At 39.9% G+C, this 15,597-nt stretch overlaps 1 protein-coding gene across 5 annotated transcripts in view; it reads right to left on the minus strand.

The window, feature by feature from the left end:
- The window catches only part of ARHGAP28 (Rho GTPase activating protein 28), a 77,389-nt gene that overhangs the window by 36,651 nt on the left and 25,141 nt on the right, over window positions 1-15,597 (minus strand). Inside the window, exon 2 of one of the 5 annotated variants that reach the window (XM_064507242.1) lies at window positions 14,170-14,502. The exons of the other annotated variants lie outside the window; for them this stretch is intronic. The gene's annotated coding sequence lies outside the window, so the exon portion shown is untranslated. The remainder of the gene's footprint in view (window positions 1-14,169; window positions 14,503-15,597) is intronic. 5 annotated transcript variants of the gene reach the window in all.

Below are 15,597 nucleotides of genomic sequence, written 5' to 3' on the forward strand. Positions count from 1 at the left end.
GATGTACTTTTCCCCTTTTGCACTGTTAAAGATACCTTCCCACTCCTTACCCCAGGGCTGGCTGCTTCCCTGAGATTACTGGAGCTTTTTCACATCATTTGGGTGGTCTAAGGCAATTAGTTCTGAATTAGTTTGGAGCTCAAGGTTAGGGAGCTGGGGTGGAAACAATGGAGCACAACAAATTCCAGCTGTGGTCGTTATCAGTGCTTAAAAAAGCAAGGCTGAGCTCCTGGCCTTTGCCTCTTTTCAAACACAGGAACATGTAATATAGACAATGCACTTGCCCATTTGCTATTAGCCAGATGTTGAGAATCACAGCTTTCAGATGGATGAAAATAATTCAGCAGAAGAAAATGGACCACTCTGCTATGGAGACAAATATCCTCCAGGAAGAGAAATGCTATATTTGGTGTTTCCATCTTTTTTTCTCATAGATGACGAGTGTTTGCCTTTGAACAGAGCACTGAAACTGTTATTGTTTTAATTAGGACAATCCACAGTCAACAAATGCAAGAATTCATGACACAAATGTGGTTAAAGCTATTTGAGTGCTTTGCATGTAGCTTTCCCACTGGGGAGTTGAGAACTTTCCAGTTGGCTTCATTTTGCAAAGTCTCAGATGACTCAGATACCTGAAAAATCTTAACTGGGGGAATAATGTATCTGGAAATTGTGGTGCCTCTTTTTTCTGGATTCACCTCTCTCTCTCTGCACTGCATCAGCCTCAGCAAGGAAACAAAAGTGCAAGTCTTGCAGCATTTAAATATCAGGAGATAATATTGTGGCCCCAAGCAGAAGTTTTAGCTAGTAAAACAGAACACCTCAGAACCAGCCAGAAAAACTCCATGCCTTCAGCCTGGTGGTTGATGCGGGAAACAGCTCTTGCCAGCCAGTTGCTCACTGCTATGAAAAACTGTGCTCTTTTGTTTAAAAGGTGATAGTGAATATAAATAAGGAAAAAGGCAAAACTTCCTGGCACTCTAGCGGCATTTGGGGCCGCTTTTCATCAGGTTCTGTATGAGCAGATGGGAGTCGTGTAAATTCTGGTGCAGGAGGTAAAACGGGTGCTCTCTTTCCAACCAGCTGCCCGTCTCTTCCCTGGCTTTCTCTTTAGCCTGGGGCTCTGCCCAAGGCCCCCATGCTGCTAAACTGCCTGCCCATTTAGTAATTATATTGCTGCTTATTATAAACCTTTGCTAAAAATAAGCCCTTACATCTGATATACAACACAACTCACAATTCCCATAGCAGCAATCACAGGAATAAATGCTCTGGCCATTCTGGAATCACATCTATGCTGGGAGGAGAAGAGGGCTTTTTCCCTGATAGCATAGCTGGCTCCAACCATTTAGTCATGGTCAGGGAATTTAAACATTTCCTGCCCTCCCAGCGCGAATCTCGGCCGTGACCCTTGCGCTCTCCAAGTACCACCAGACTGATCCTTGGGCTTTGACTCCATCAGCACTTCAGCTAACTCAGACCAAGGCTTTTTATTTCACCATATTAGGAAGAAAGAGGCTTGGTGGGTAGTTCTTTTTCCCTCACAGTGAGTATGTTATTTTGTAATATTACCGTACCAAAAAGCTAAATGCAAAACAGACCACGTAGCACGGCAACAACTGCTGTGACAACCAGCTTTACCAAATACGTCTAAGTTTACTGGGTACTTAACATGCATTTACAACAATATTAAAAGTACGGAGCATATTTGGAAAATCAGCTGAACAAAGTCTCCTGAGAACTGCTTATCTGAGACTTGTTATCTTAGCCCAGATTAAAGCAAGCTGTGTAAAATTCCTGTAATGAGAAAGGTTAGACAGAGATACTTTATCCTTATTGGTAAACAACTGAAGCTTGCTTCCAGGTGGTCTGGTACAAACTGTCTCCAGTTATTCCAAGCCTTGCTATTAAAAGCTCACATGTTTCAAAGCACTTCCAGCTGCCATTTTGACCCATATACCTGGAGCTTTTTGTCCTGGAGGAAGCAGTCCTGCTCTTATGTGGTAATGGCAGTTGTCTCCATTTCCTCCAGCCAAAGTTGCTCAAAACAGTTTCAGGAAAAAAAAATCCCACTGAGGAAGCAAAGCATATTCTTCACTACTTTTAATTCATTCTTGAAGGACACGGAATGAGCACTGACTCAGCAAGCTGTCTGCCTTTCTCAGAAACAGCTCAAGGAGCCTAGGCTGCCTGTTACCTGGGAACTCTCCTAGCAGAAAACCCACATTCCCGATATCTTTTTCACCCTCAAGGCTTTCTGGTTTGTTTGACCTTTTCCTCACTGTCTGAAGAGAAGTTTACAAGGATCAAATGTTTATACTAAACTGGTTTTGTTGTTCTTAAAGAAAATTTGAAAAGAAGTTTTGTTAGATCAGTAGCAATCATGAAGCTCATGCTCCATTTCTTTCACTCTCTCACCCACACTGGCAGTGGTGAGCTAATCTGAAAGACTTGCTAAAATTAAAGAGAGGAAGGATCTCAGAACCTGGCTTCCTAGATGGAAAACGCTGGGAGAGAAATATGGATCTTAAAACACCAAACAAAAATTACTGTGACTCCACTGAAGGAACCGAAATTGTTTTCAGGGCGGAATTAAAAAGACAAAAATACCAAAAGGCCACACACACATAAAAACAAACTCTTGAAAAATGAAAGAAAAAGAAAGAAGGAAAAAGCATGCTACAATGGCCAATTTTATCTGAGCGCCCCACTATTACTGGACATTGGTCACAGAAGAAAGGATTAAAGAGGGCCAGTAAAGAGAAATGTGAAGATGTCATGTAGAAAGCTTTCCATGGAAAGGTTGTTGCAAAGGAGCAGGTTATTTGCAAGGGACACAAGGGGGCTGATCAACTCTGTGTGACTTCAGTTTTGCACTGGTCTGTTTATAACACCAATGAAAGGCAATAGCAAATCAGGTCTACTGAACCTATATTTTATGTCCCGTACGTAGCACAGTAGCGTGCTGTTCAGAATCTGATAGCACACATTGATTTTGGATAGCCATGTCACTCCAATAAGAAATTCTTGTCCTATCCTCGAAGCAAAGATTAGTCAAACCACACAAAGACCTGGATCGGTGACACCTAATGATTGCTCACAGGCTGACTAACGATAAAGACATGCTTGTGTTTTCAGTTTAATTAAGTAATGGCTGGTAAAAAAATCTGTAAAAGAGACAGAGAGCAATAAAGCCACCTTGTAGTTAAAAATAACATTTAATCCCTGTTTATACAGAGACAGAACACCTCATTTTTGTGGATCATTACATTTCATTGCATTCAGCAGGTCCTGAACCTGCTTCACCACAATCAGTCATGTTTATAGAAATGGGGAAGATGAAGGAGGCAAACTCTCACGGTCACTTTAAGACTAACTGAGATTTGCCTTTTCATATTGTAATCATTGTATCTGCAAAGCTCCTTTATCCAATGAAGTCAGTAGCACCGCAATAACACAGGAGTGGCCGAGTACAATGTTGCATCCTCTCCCCAGATCTTTCTGTTCTTCAATGGATAATGGCAATTAACCAACTCCCCCCCCCAAATAATTGCCCTCCCTCTGCTCAACTCTCCTCAAATGTAAAAAAGGGGGGTGCTAACTTGCATTGAACAGGAAACTGAATTTCTTTCTGTTAGTTATGAACTAAGTATTTTTCCATTCTGAAATGGAACCAGTCATGAAACAATGTTTATCTTTCTCTCTCTTTTTTTAAATGTGTATGAAATTTCAGGCAAAGGAAAACTCTAGCAATTGGAAGCAATACCTTTGTGCACAGTTTGTAGCTTGTTTATGGCCAGCGCTCTTCCCCAAATCTCTTGTCTCTTAGTTCCTTCCTGGAGACCCATTTCTAACATTGTGTTTGCTATCTGCTTGCTTCCTTCTCTCTGTGCTTGGTTGCTTCTGCTCACAAAGGGGCATATATCTTAGACAGTATGCCCCTAGCTCCATCTGCAGAGCTCTGTTTCTGATTACCTTGCAGCTGCTAAACAAGCTGTAGGCAGGGGATCCTTAAGTTTCACCTTTCTTGTGCTAACATCTAGCATAGCAAATATTTAACCTGTCATGCTCATTGGCCTCATGGAGGTGTCACCCAGCCTCCCTCATAACAGAATATTCGAGTGAGAGGCAAAATGGAATTTCATTTCATTAATAATATCCTCTTCCTGTTGCCTTGCAGAACTCCAACATCATGTTAGTCTCATTGCTCTTTGTTAAAAATCTGGGTTTAAGAATACGCTGAGTTATCATATTGCTGTATCAGCTAGACTTGGAAACACAGGAATTCAGTACTTCATATGTCCTGGTATTCTGTAGAACATTCCACAAAATATATTTCTGTTATTTATTAATTTTATATCTACAGATTTTTCTCCACAAACTCTTTTTGGACCAAAAGGACATTTTTAATGTCCTTTAATGAGTCTTACATAAAAGACTTAAAAGACAAAAATTTGTAAGACTTAGAAGAGTCTTATTTACTTATTCATAAATCATCTGCAATTCGTCAAGGTACTAATGAGAGTTAGTAAGATTTGACAGTAAAGTTTGCATGCTAATGTTATATGCCACCATTTAAAAATGCATTTCACCTTGGGTTCTTTAGTTCTCTCTTACACAACTTTTTTCATAACTGGCATGGAAATCCTACATTTATAACAAGGGCCACATTGTGACTGCTCCATGGCTGAGTGGTGGAGACCGTAGAAGAATGTCTCTCTGTTTGAGAGCTTCCAGTGTGAGGGCTCTCACAATCAGATCTTTGAGCTTGGAGAGTGCAAGGAATATACTCTCTAGGTATTGCCTGCTGGCAGCGGTGACCTTCGGGACATGACCCAGACCTCCTCTCCACACTGGCAATCACATCACTTCAGGGTTGGCCTAATGTACCAGAGATAATGCACTGCATGGCTTGAGTGCATCTATCAAAATCTGAAAGGGACTCTATTTCTTCCTCAATCTTAAAACAAGGCTATTCCTAAAGGGCAGCAGGGATTCCCGAATGATTAGCAGTAACAAGAGTACATTCTGTTGACCATTTTTTTTCAAGTGAATTGGAAAAGGATTCTTTTCATATACATTAAGAAGCAGCAGAATGTGCTAGTTTTGCATATTGAAGACTTAAAGACACAAGCAAATGGAGACAGAGTATGTTAGATGTAAGCTTCAATGGCCATGGGCAAGATAAAAAGCAACTAGATATGGTGTACAGCAGGCAAAAGCTGCTTGTGAGTAGGCAATTTAAACAACTTAAACAATTCCAACACATTTTTGTTGTTATAAGTGACAAATTCTTCTATTCCACTTGTGCTTGCTTTGTGCCTATTAATTTCGTATGAAACAAATCAGCATATTTAGGGCAGATCAAGATTTTCCAAGAAGAAACATAGGCCACGTACTGCAGGCTTAGGAAATCCCATGCTTCCAGGAAATGTTTGATCTATTGTGCATGTACGGTACAAATGATTTGTGTCTGACACTCCACATTCCAGTGAGTCTAACTGTTCCCTATATATATGCTACAGAGCAGATCAGGGACTCTAGAACTGTTGGGCTCACTGCACATGCGCCGTATTGTTAATCTGTTCGTGTGCAACTGAGATCTCCCAAACTCCCAAATGTCTGGCACTCACCCATTGCTAGGTAGTTGAGCCACCCAAAAAAAAAAAAAAAAAAAAAAAAAAAAACAAAAAAAAAACTTCAAATTCCACCTGGACAGAATCTGAAATCCAGATGTATGGCAGCCCTGGATATACTATTGTAAGATTATTTTTCATTGGCATGAGTTATCCAGCTAAGCCACACAGTAAGCATGGGGCAGATGTATTTCATTCTGCAGCTGGGTGCAAGCAGCTATTTAGCCTCCCATCCAGAGTAACAAGGAAAGATGAAGCAGAGCCACAGTAATGAAAAGGAGAGGGAGAGGCATAAATGCACTAGATCCAGTCTAATCTCTGAGACTGCATAAAGGCTGACTCCGACAGCGGCATCCACTTGGTCCCTGCGGAGAGAGTACAGACAGTGTGGGATGAGCCGCAGTAGAGAGAAAGCTCTCACAAAAGGCTGTGGAAAAGCCATATGCCTCTTCTGCTTCCTGAAGCTCTGGCGGTGTCACTTCTAAGGTGAGCATTAGCCCTGCAAGTGCTCTCTGGGAAGAGCACCACCTCGAGCCAATGGGTATACGTTAGGCCACTGTGTATGCATTTGTGTGCAAGGGCAAACATTAAGGTGATTAGGAAGAGCAGGGTAATGTGCGGATTAATCCAGAATCTTCCCTCAATAAAATTGATAAGCCTTTGCCAGCAACTCACACTTAGCCAGACTCACTATTTACAATATAACATAACACAATTAAAACTACGGCGAATATGCAGGTTCTAGAGCTCAGATGGGGCTTAAAAAATTCAACAAGCAAAGAAGGAAACCGTGTGAAACCCACAGCAGAGGTAAATTGGTCAGTTTTAAAATATTTTTGGCTCTAGAAGTGCAAACTAGATTTTCCAAAGAAGGAGAAATATTAAAATACTCATCAAGCACAAAACAAGTGAAGAGACATAAGGGGTCAAGCTTTCTATAGCTCTTAGTACAGCTTCTAGTGTTGCCTGTATGTATGTGGTAATTGTGCAGGAATATCTACATATTTTCTATCTTAGTTCATTCTAAAGCATCTATCCTTTCAACCAGTTATTATTATTACCAACTATTATTATCATTAAAGTGATAGTATTTATAGGACTTTCATTAAAGTGATAGTATTTACAGGACTTTCCGTCTCTGAAGTACTTTAAGAGACAAAACCAGCCTTTTGGTTCAGTTAATATAATGGCATAAAAACCTAGACTATGCTATCTATTTGAGGGCATCTAATGCAACTACATACATTGCAAGTGTGTACTTTTTAGGGTCCTGACATAATCAATGAAGGGAGTGAGATAATCCCATGAACTGAACATCTGAAATAATCGGGAACTAGGAATCATGGAATATGTCTTTGAAGTTTTCTTTGTGCTTAATTTTAAGTGAACTTTAGCTGTTACTTGCTCCCTTCCTAGAATTAACCCCCTTTTATCATTAAATAAATGTCACAGCTCCACTCACTGTGTATGAAGCAGTGGCTTCAGGTCCTGACCAAACAAGCAGTACTTATTTTGATGAGATATTGGGTTTTCCTTTGAATGTGTTTTAATTTATATGGGAGGCAATGTTTGAGCTACAAAATGTGAATAGGTTGAATCTCTAATGTGTTCATTTACATTTTAGTCATGAATTGTATCATTTACACAGCAATCCATGAGCAAACATTTTGAACATTATATTTAATAGTATTCCCAGTGCTGGACTGAAGTAAGGTAAAGCAACACACTGAACTTTTAAAGCTATTTTCTTGAAAAAATGCTCATGTGGTGATGATACTGTTAAATCTTTCTACAGAGTGGGGAGCAACTTGACATTGTCACTATAAAAATCCTGGATCAGATTCTAAGATAGTTATAAACTGTTACAACCCCACTGGCTTAATTTATTCCATATGCTTGAATTCAGAACATCCTTCTTTGTGGTACTGCTAATGTTGAAGTTACTACAAATCACAAAAATTGCATGAACAGATTTACTTCTCACCATTTAAATTTTTCTCTGCAGCTCTGAGTTGGCTGTCAGGCAATTCTGAACCCTCAGCTTGTATTTTCCATGGTGTATTGTACTTTGTGGCATACTGAATCAGTGAGAAGGAATGAAAAATCCTCTGGAAAATGTTGTAGCCAAATAAAAATCGAGATGTGAGCATAATTCTATTTTTGCCACTCAAGCAGATTTGTAAAGATTATATGGGTTATTTTGGAAAGAATCCCAAATTTTCTGAATAGATGATAGTGTTCTTTTGTTAATAAGACTGCTTAATAAGGTGGTGTAGATGTGGTCACTGGAAGAATTATCTCAAAGCACTATGCTCCCACTTTCACCTGGAGAAAAGCAGTTATATATTGGCTAACATGGAAACTACAGAATAATAGATTTTTAGCATGTTATCTGTTGATTATTCTTGGTCAGTGGTCCAGAACAGCTTGTGACTTTATTCTGGATGGCTTGAGGCAACATGAAGCCTCATCTCTGTCTCTATCTCCCTTTCTATCCCTCTGTCTGCACTCTTCCCTGAACCCTGTCTCCCATTCCTCTTCCATTTTTCCAGAAAGTAAGTGCTGCTGGCTTAGGTGAGAGCGCCCTTCTGCCTAATGTTGATGTAGTGCAAGGAGGGAAGCTAACAGGGGATCTCTGTGCAGAGCATCATGGAGGGGATACAGGGCAGCACAGGGAGGCCAGACACGCCGGGCAAGGGGGGATTGCAGCTGATGGGTGTGTTCCCACACGTTTCGCCAAAGTTATTTCACAGTCATGTTTCCTTATCAGAAGTAGTAATGCACCAGCCTCTCTTTCCGTGCCAGTTCTAAAGAGTTATGAAAATTTTAGAGTCAAAGCAGCCAGGATAATGTACATTCTAGAAAATAAATTACCAAAATAACCCCAAACAGCTAGGCCATATTAATAGAGGTAAATCCTCCTGGCTCTGCTGAAGCCAATGGAAATTTTGCTAATATTTCACCCTTAATTTATAAAAAACAAACTACATTAGAATAAGATTTTGACCAACTTTTTGAGGAAAACAAGGCACAACTTGCTAGTTTATTGTTAATTCGCTCACATTTTTCATGGTTAAAATTTTAGGGTGTTTCACTCACTTTAAAGTTTAATAACACTTTATTACCTGGTGGTGTCTTCTTCCATTCAGGACATCAATAACTGCATAAACATAACTGCATATGCATAAAGGAAAAGCTGCATTTAAAAGAAAAGCTGGTGGTAGATTCCTAGACTGGTCTAGAGAATTTTTGTTTATAATGTAGCCACAGAAATATATTTGCAAGAAGCTCTTAAGTTGCTGGGTGAATCTAGTACCATTAGCAGAACTACAAAAGGAGATGATGAGATGATTGGAGATGTAACCAGGAGAGAGAGCAGAGCAGAGCCAAAGGTGGTGAGAGAATGGAAGCTGAAATTTAAAGGAGACTAACACAATGACCAAGGAACACCAACCATAAGGTCACAGGTCTCCAAAGAAGAGGCATTCCCTTTTGCAGAGGAAACAATAGAGCACAAACATCAAACTTATTTTATTATATTCTCCCACCTTCAACAGAGGAATGAAGAGAGAAAGGAAAACACAAGGCATTTTGTTACACTTTGGCTATCCACTTCCTATTAACGTGGCATAAAAGATTTTTTGTGACCTTAAAGACTTGCTGAGGCTTATGCTACAGAGACAGCAGGAACATCTTCATGGGGATTGTCAAGGCAACACCCTAAACTTCAAGTGGTATTTTTCTAATTGGGTTTGAATGATTTGTACTATGTGCCCATGAATAAAATGACCTTCACATGTAAGAAGCCAAATGAGTCAGTGATGCTTCCAAACCACTTCTTGGACTGCAGTGAGAGCTGGAGCTATTTAACCAAATTACACTTCTTTACAACATCCGTAAAAAAGGCAAATAATAGAGTAAGAAAAATCACCTCTTAAATGGGAATACTGGTATATGGTGTACAGCAGCTTTCCAGTTTCCTTCAACCACCTTTTTTTTCTCCTGCTTAGGAGGAGAAAAATTTTAGGGGTTTTTCTCAAATATTTCATCCATAAGCACTCTGAGGAAAGCTACAGCATGCCAAGTATTTCAAAGCTAGCTATGCAAATAGATTGCAGCTCCTGAAGCTCCTGGCGCTATGGGGAACACTAATATTTGCAAAACATGATGTCTTTGTCTGCAGTTTCTGAGTGATGCGAAAACTTCTGAATCCTCCCAGTAGCTCTGTTGAAGTCAGCTGAATGATTCTTGTGCTTAGGGTTTGCAAGTTCAAATGTCTTAATATTGACGTTGGAGAAGTAAGATGTAGCTCCTGGAAATCTCTGAGGAAAACACACTCTCATTGGAGGGAAATATCCAAGACCCAGAAGAAACAGAGAGATGATTTTGTCTTAGCTTCAAGCATTTTTACATTGGTACAAAATGCCTGTTCATGTTCTCCTGGGAAGTAAAACTGCAGACAGCCCAAAGCCACTCTAGCAAGTACTACACCACCTATTGCAGACACCGTGTTTTATAGGTATGCATTTATCATGGCTATTTTGCCAGTTGCTGATTTGTTCTGGCTTGTTCTAAGCTGTTCTGTGTTTGCACCAGCTCACATTGGGATAACAAAAAGAGGACCTTCAGCTATGTTGAGTGCTCCTCAGTCACAGTTGAGAGTCTGAACCCAGATACATGTCATGGATGAAGACAGCAGAATCAAGGAATCACGCACTACTAAAACACCCCAACCACCCCCACTAGCATTTAATGAACTGTACAGGCAAGAACTATTTAACTGGGACCATAGAGAGGTTGTCAAATAGGATTACGGAGGAAGGTGAAGTGATATCTCTAAAATCATACAGATATTTTGCTACAGCAGAGGGTTAAAAATACAAGAGCTAGTTTCTGGTTTAAGACTCTGGTACACTATGGGTAATAGAAATGCTAATCTTCTGTAAGCCCTTCAGAGTTTGACTGAAGATTTTAACTGAACTTTTTCAACCCTGTACATATTCTTGGCTCAATAGTCCATAAAAAGTAATTAATATTGCTATGCAAACATAGCAAATCATGTCTGAAAGCTCACAGGCTCATGTCAAATGGGTACAACTAAGCTGTTGTGCTCTCTGTCATCAGGAGTACATGCTCCTCTTCCCACTCCTGCCTAGATAAGAGCCATGATCCACGATCGGAGGTGAAGATTCACAGGTTGTTCATCCCTCTTTTAGTGATCATGTTAGATCTCTCACTATGCAGGCACTTTATGAATGGTGTGAAGATGTAATGCTGTCCTACGAGGACACCGAATTGCTTATACATGCCTTTGATATAACACATCTTGGCTGAGCTGTGGCAGCTCTCTCATTCTGGAAGATTTCCAGTCAAGGGCTATATTTACCTCAGTTACAATTGATTCAAAATGCTTCCACAGGATTTTGAAATGGACTAACATATCTCCACATGTTTAATCCAAAACAGAGACACTAGACTGCTTTTTTGTAAAACAGCAAGGGAATAATTGTGCTTGTACCCCAGTTCCTTCATTTGAGTTGGTATCCTTGGTTGGTATGCAGCTGATGCTTGGGCCAGTATCTTTTTTGGACTTCCTAGAGACTATGGGTTATGCTTCCAAAAGTGACTAAGGAGGTCAGATACCTAACTTCCATTTCCAGACACAATTGCTGAATTCAGGAGCGCAAGTCCTGTTGACTTATAGGGAGAACAAATGCTCCTAAGTGCAATATCAATTTTGAAAATGGCACTTAGGCATTTAAGTCTAAAAAGGCACTTTTGAAAATTTGAATCCAATTTACTTGTGTACGATTATGCTCATTGTCCTCGGAATTATTCTTTTTCTGTGAGCATTAAACTTGCCCAGTGTGCTGGTATTTTCACCACCTAAATTCAAGCCTTATCTTTTAAATTTACCTTTGATTAACACAGCTGTTATTTATTCTTTTGCTTGGCAGGGGTTTCTGCAAAACCGCCATAAAGTCAGTCTGTTTGTATTGTATTGTGCTGTTAATCTCTTTTTCCTTTCTGAAATACACACACAATATCCTAAGGGGAAGATTACTCTACATATATATGGATTCATACTCATGTATAAATATATCTATGAATACATAGCAAAGATCAGAACAAAGAGAAGGAATATTTTAGTAATCTCCTATTAGCTTTTGTGAGAAAGTCTAGATAGCACATAGAAAGGAATGTTTCATAAGGCATGAACCAGGGGATCAACATTAATCGGTTGCTTAATGGAAGTGTAATTCAAGATAAAAGTGGAACAGACTTTATTCAAAATGGTTGGAATCATTTGGTAGGAGAAAGATCTGTCAAATTAAGAGGCTGCTATATCATTATGCTCCCTTATACATAGTTCACCACCTTAAGTTTTCCAAAAGAATGCATTTTAAGACTTTCTAGTAAAGAGTAATTAAAAGAGTAAAAAAATAGAATATTGTTTAGTGTTGCTATGTTCATTTTCAGCAAAATTTGGCCGTTATCTTGAAAGAGCATCAGCAGCAGGTAATTTCTACCTATCTACAGAGATCTACATTTCTTTTCTGAATTAGGAATTACTTTGCAGTTGCACTGCCTGCAAAAGTCTTAGCACCTAGGAGTTCCCACCGGGCAGAACAGCCTTTTCAATTCCCAGACAGGGTCACTTGTCCACATGTCTGACTTCCCTGAAAACAGGAGCAAAACCAGTGATGAGCTATATCTCAGAATTCTTCCTATTCATGTGAAAAAGAAGTCACAAAAGCACAGAAAGCAGTTTGGACAATCATTTATGCCAATGAACCCTATTTCCCATCTTGATTGAATGCTGTTGGGACTTGTAATGACACTGTTTGACAAAGAAAATCTATTAGTGCTAGGAATATAACTGCCCTGTAGAAATTTTACATCCTGCTGATCTGCTTCCCTCTTCCAAACAAATCAATCAAGAAACTAGCTAGTAAGAATCAAACCTCCAGGGATATTGGCTGCTTGGATTTCCTTTGAGTGAGACTTCATGCTTTGACATAGTAAAAACAAAGTACTTGCTCTTTCATCCTGATCAAAGTCAACTAAAATCTATCATGTACTCATCATACTGGATCATGATCATCATGTTGGGCTGCTCTGCAGCATCTGATTTGAGACTTCCCTCTGATCCCAAGCATAGGCCTTCTGCTGCTGCTACAGAGGGAATAACAAGAGAAAAAAATCCTTGAAAAGTTTTTTGCAAGGCAAGGAGTGTTATTTCTGTTGATGGCCATGACCCTGGCTCATGATATTTTATTGCAGGGGAACTTTGGAACTGGAGAGGTTCTGTTGGCCACTGCAGGGTGTGCAAACTGCCTTGGAGTGGAAGCTGCTAAATGAACTTCTTCAAACACTCTCGGTGTTTGTTCTGGAGGTGCAGAGATGTCAGCATTACGGCTGGCAGCCAGTGCGAGAGAAAGCTCCTGAAACTCCAGCAGAAGGGATGAGACTGTCTGTCTGTGCGTGCTGCCTTTCTGGTTTATTGTTTATATTTTCATTTATTTAGAGTAGATAGAGAAGCTTCCGATTTCATCAGAACGATGAGGGCATGTGTTGGTTTCCAGCTCCCTTAAATTTTTCCAGTTTTTGTTAGGTAAACATTTTTAACTGCTGTTCACCACCAGTCTATCACTGCCCCTGGATTTTTACCTGCTTACCAGATGTAAGCCCCTTCAGTCTGAAATTGTCCATTAGAAAGAGCCTGCGCTACCTGTAAATCGCTGTGTGCCAAGTGTACAGAGCTAAGCCAGATCTGAGCACCATTTGAAAATGTGGATTTGGATAATGTATTTGTGAATGTAATCAATCTGTATAAATGCATCACTTAAACCGTCAGATCTGGAATTCCTTGCATGAAACCACATGACTCATAAGTTTCTTCCCTCCTTAAAGCTGGGTTTGTGTGAGCCGCTACTTGTGCAAATTAAACTACGGTCAGGTCACTGGGCTGAAATACACATCAATATCAAAAACATATATATGACATCAAAAGGTAAAAGCTGAAAAAGGTGAAATTCTGATGCCAAAGCAATTGAAAGCAAAAATGGAAAAAACTCTGATTAACCTAATCTGAAGCAAAGATTCTGCTCCCTTTAAAATGTTACTCCAGTGGCATTTATTTTTAAAACAGAGCAAATAGTGAGGAAAACGTTGTATGATAACAGTATTTCCGGAAACCACACACCTTGTTAATAAAGCCTTGAATGGGCTCATGCTAATGCTTGATTCTTGAGGTGTATTTTTATACCACTTCAGCTTGAATCAACACAAAGCATGCATATGCCCATCCTGCTGTTGCTTTCGCTTGCAGTGCGTTGCATTGTTTTCCTACAGTGGACCATTTTTTGCCCCCACCCCCCCTTTCCTGCCCTGTAAAGCTGGAAAATTCCACTAGTGATAACTCTGACAGCTTGCTCCCCCTCCTGTCACTCCTTGTTTAAGAAAACAAGAGGGAGGGAACGGCTCTGGAAGGCTGAAAAGTTACTGATTTAGTAAATTCAGTAAGTCTTACCTCGGAGCAGAATCAAGCCTTGGTGTTATCCTTAAAGAAGCAGGGCAGAGTACTTCTGAAACCCCACTTCTTCATGCTCCTAGTGGCTGTAAGTCCTTCCTCAGCCTGCGATCACGAACTTGCGTATTCTGGGAGCTATCTGACAGCCTGTGATAGGATATTCTGCCTCTAGTCATGCAAGGGCTGGAGGAACAAAGAGCAGTGGCGCTTCTGGCCCTTGTGGGAAACAGACTCACACTGCTCCATCACTATTTAAAGAGTAGATGCCTTCAGGATAAATCCTCTTAGTGTGTTTTCCTGTTTGTGTCAGAACTTAAACCTTTTATCCATTTCCTAGGAGGAGAAATAAAAGAGTAATCAGCACTAGTTGCTCTGTAATTCAAGAGAGTCCCTGTGCGTGGCTCAGAAAAAGAGTCAGAGCTAATTTATGTGTTTTCTGCTAAAAGGATGTAAGACACTACCCATTAACATGACTCAAAAAATTACAAATGACCAGATGTAAATTAATGAGGAGCTCTCTCTGCACAGAGATTGCTGCTCCACCCAGAGCAGAACCACAGTACACAATGCCATCTAGGAAAAGAGAAGTGAGCCAAAGTACAGCTATTAAGAAATCAAATATTTATGGGGAAGCCTTTTCCCCTTTTTTCTATGAAAGAAGATCAGTGGGACACTTAGATGAATGCTGAAAAAAGCATGCACCTGGTTTTGTATGAACAGTGGCCCAGAATTAGCTTTCTGCCATGGGATAGATAATATCTCAAAATTTATGGATGATTGGGGCTTCAGCTGGGGGAAGGCCCATCTCTAGGAAACATACTGTACAAACAATTCCTTACCACAGGCTGTTAATGCAGTCAAAGGAGGCTTAAGAAATAACTTTTAAACATGAAAAGCTTTTGAAATTATCAAACTTAACTCCCTCCACCGAACCTTTACCTATCCACGGAAATGCTTAAATTGGTATGTCAAATTCACAATATTCCTGTCATCATTCCTCCAGCCCAAAACACAGGAGAAAAGGTGACTTTCTGGTCATAAGGTTTTTGATATTCTTCACTTTCTCCAAAGACTTAGCTGGAAGCCCTTCAGCGGAGTGAAGGGATAAGAAAGTCTGAAAGTATTTAATCAAGACAAGCAAAGGTTTTAAAAGATAGAAAAAAGGGAAAAGACTTCCTGAATCAGACACAGCTTTCCTGAATGGTCAGAAAAGGGCAAAACCAAGAAGTAGTCTGGTTTTGTGATTCATCTTGAAGTTAAATTTGTTTTATGTTTTAAACTTAATCTCATTTTTCCCTTTCTTCTGGTAAGCTTTCTGGATTACATAAATCCTTGAAAATTTTGAAGACGCTTGAAAACTTCAGATAATTTACCGCTGTCTTTAGGCCCATTTTGGGACTGATAGGTCATGATTTAAAGGATAAGCTG

The sequence above is a fragment of the Dromaius novaehollandiae genome, chromosome 2 (assembly GCF_036370855.1).
Source record: "Dromaius novaehollandiae isolate bDroNov1 chromosome 2, bDroNov1.hap1, whole genome shotgun sequence".
Lineage (NCBI taxonomy): Eukaryota > Metazoa > Chordata > Aves > Casuariiformes > Dromaiidae > Dromaius > Dromaius novaehollandiae.